The 3,726-nt window shown below is 32.4% G+C and overlaps 1 pseudogene; it reads right to left on the bottom strand.

The window, feature by feature from the left end:
* Positions 1-2,303: 2,303 nt before the first annotated feature.
* Positions 2,304-3,240, bottom strand: LOC114042520 (annotated as a pseudogene).
* Between the last annotated feature and the right edge of the window lie 486 nt (positions 3,241-3,726).

Raw genomic sequence — 3,726 nt, 5'->3', positions numbered from 1 at the left:
GATAAAGGAATAAGAGGACTGGATACCAGGTAGAAGTAAAGAAAAGGGGTTAGGAAGGATAGGATAAATAGGGTCAGATGGATAGCGAGGAAAAATAGGAAGGACAAGTAATTTTAGCTTAGAATGTGAATGGAAGGAATTTATCCACTACCACCCACCTCCAAAAAAAGAAATGGATAGCTGTTTAAAAATTAGAAGTCAACAATGTGTTGTTTTCAGGAAACACTATAAAAATGAATGATACACTCAAAGATAAAATGAAAGACAGGAGAAGAATTTATTATGTAAAAAAATAGGGATAGTAATCATCATCTCAGACAGAGTTAAAGCTAACATAGACAATCAAAAGAGGAAAATATAAAAACTTCACTATATATCAATAATATTATTCAATACTGTTTTAGACCAATTAAAATAGCTAGGCACCACAATATACCTCAGAGTATACCTGTCAAAAACAACAACAGCAAAAACAATAACAGAGGAACAAAATGAACATAAAAAATATATGCACTTTTTATACAAAAAAATCCAGATGTATACAATTGAAGTAATATTTATTATTCATGAGTACCTAAAGACAATATAAAAATTGCAATTTTATCTAACTGATCAATTTATTTAATAGCATCCCAATTAAATTACTAATAAATTATCTTACTAAGTTAGATAAAAATAATCAGTTTCTTTTGGAATACGAAAGGTTAGTAATTTCAAAGAAACCAAGGAAAGTATGTAAAGGAAAAAGATTGAGCAGTATCCAACTTTAAATATAAGATGAAAGCATTGTTGAAGTGTAAAGTAGATAATTTATATGATTTTAAAATGAAACATTATGATATAAATAAAGCCAATGTAGCCAAGAATAGAAGAAATGCAGAAAAGTGGGAAGAAAACTTTCATCTACAATCTCTCAACTAGGATGTAAGTGGGTGGCAATATTGTTGTGCTATAGGAAATGATAAGGAAATGAGTGGAAATATTCATAGTATTGTGATGTATATGTGTAAAAGTTTTTATGTGTATATATGTGTACATATATATTCATATACATACATACATAAATGTTAAATTGTAGTTTTATTTAGGGCAGAAGATGGAGTGGGGAGGGAGAGGAAAAATAAAGTAAACAGTGCACAGCAGAAAAGAAAAAAAACCTGCAAAGAATACTGTGTACTTTTGAAAAAAAAAATGGGTAGTATTTATTATATAGGTTTTCTTGAAATGGAATTTTATGATTTTATATTCAATCCTCTCTTACCCTCTACTGTCTACATTATAATGTTCTTTTTTTTTCTTTTCTCATTTTGTACTTAGGTTTAAAATGAATTTTTAAAAAGAGCATGAAATGTGAGTGCTGGTTGCAGATTCTATGCTGTTAGCACAAAGAATAAATTCATGGCATCATAGAATTTTAAGTGAAATAGCACTTAAAATTTATGACATTTTATCCCAAATTTTATACATGAGTGGGAGTCAGAGAAGATAAACTTATTTCCCAGAATATCACAGGTCACAAATAATAGAACTTTTATTTAAACCAGGCCCTCTAACTGTATCAAATGTGTCAAAATTTTGTTTTAGAAAATTAAATCTACCTAAGATTAGGGGACTCTCTGTATATCCCAGCATTCTTTCCATCATAACATAAAAATGAAAAAAAAAATCTGGAACTGAAGCTGTAGAAAGAGATGGAAGTGTTCTTCAAGAATTTGACCAATTATAATAAAGAAGAGGGAATCAACTTGTTTTCCTCACAGAGAAGACCAGGAGCTATGGCTAGAAGACATAGAGGGAAAATGTAGGTTGTGATAAGGATAAACTTCTTAACAATAAGAGATATACATAAGGATATTGGCTGCTCTGGTGAATAGTGTGGCTCTCATGTACATATCATTTTCCTTAATAAAATGTAAATTCACTGATAGCAAGAACTATTTTTAAAAAAATTATCTGTGTAGGCCTACAGCACTTTCTAACAGCATGTAACTATTTTCCCAGGCAAGGAAACTTAAAACAAAGTTAGGTTTTTACTATTGTATTATATACTGAAAAAGTGTTTTATAGAGACATTTTGTACTAATCCTCTATTAATTAAACTGTCCACTAAATTAATTAAGTGGTCCACTAAAGTAGGATCAATTGGAGGTTGACCTCTAAAAATAAAAAACCTAACAACTAATCAAAAATCATTCTCTATATATTAAAAGAAAATTTTTTCCTAAAAGGCAGAAGAATCAGAGAGAAGTTGCTTCTAATAATGCAACAAAACTACACACTATATTGGGCCTTAAAGAGAAGGCTTACATGATTTTTTTAAAGAGTCTCCTCAAGGCACCTTTCACCTCTTTGATCCTCAAACTGTAGATCAAAGGATAGAACATGGGGATGACCAGAGTGTAAAACACAGAGGCCATTTTGTCTCCATCAAAGGAATGGCTAGATTGGGGTTGCAAGTACATGAAGAGAAGTGTCCCATAGAATATAATCACTCCCGTGAGGTGAGAACCAAAGGTGGAGAAGGCTTTGTGCCTGTCCTCAGAAGAGTTCATCCTGAGGATGGTCACAAGAATGAACACGTAGGAGATAAGAATAATCGAGAGAAGTAACCAAATCAACTACAGAAAATATCCTAATGATTAGTTCAATCTCACTTGTGCCTGAGCATGTAATGTACAATAGGGGAAGACTGTCACAATAGAAGTGTTTTATAATATTTGGTTTACAGAAAGATGATTTAAAAAGCTTTATTGTGATCGGTAGGGTTACTATGATGTTATAGAGGTATGAGATAGCCATCAAGATCCAACATACCTTGTCTGACATGATGACCATATAATAGAGAGGCTTACAGAGAGCCACATAGCAGTCATAGGCCATGGCTGAAAGGATAAAAACTTCACTGGCAATAAATATCAGAAAGAAAACTAGCTGCATTGCACATCCATTATTGGAAATGGTATCTTTCTCTTCCATGAATCCAACTAGCATTTTTGGTGCAATAGCTGTGGAATAGCCAAGATCAACAAATGGAAGATGCCTGAGAAAGAAGTATATGGGGGTTTTGAGGTAGGAATCAACACTGATTAGGATGATCAGGCCCAGATTCCCCACAACTATGGCTATGTAATTGAGAAAAAACACAACAAAGAGAGAGACCTTCAGCTCAGGATGTTTTATGATGCCCATAAGAATAAATTCAGTCACTTGGTTCGCTGGTGTTTCATTTAGATTGATCATCCCTTCCATTCAAGGAGCATAATCTGAGAAGAAAAGAAAGAAGCCTTCTTTGACTACTGTTTGCAGAAACAAGTAGGCTCTTTATGGCTAGAAATGTGTTAGGTAAAGATGAACAGATCTGGAGGGCAGATGATTTAGGATTACAATTTCCTACACAGCAAAAGTGAGTATAACCCTTCAAGGGAAAAAAAAAACAATGGATATTTAATGAAATAGGGAGCTTTTGAGCATTCTTGATCAAAAGACCAGAGCTGAAGAAAAAAATGACTGTCATATTTGAGATTCAAGAGAAACATAAAACAGAAAACAGAAAAGGGAAATTATAAAATATTTAATAAAGTTAAACTGTTTGTATTCCTACATGGGAAGATCCTTGTAATTTGTAAGTACTTTTGCATTATTAGGACAGATAGAAGTATATATAGACTGAGGAGAGAAGTGTGAGTTGAATATGGAGGGTTGATATCTAAAAATGTAATATTGAAG

The sequence above is a fragment of the Vombatus ursinus genome, unplaced genomic scaffold (assembly GCF_900497805.2).
Source record: "Vombatus ursinus unplaced genomic scaffold, bare-nosed wombat genome assembly UNPS02014510.1, whole genome shotgun sequence".
Taxonomy (NCBI): Eukaryota; Metazoa; Chordata; class Mammalia; order Diprotodontia; family Vombatidae; genus Vombatus; species Vombatus ursinus.
The sequence above is the reverse complement of the archived record's forward strand: the minus strand, read 5'-3'. Positions and strand labels throughout refer to the sequence as shown.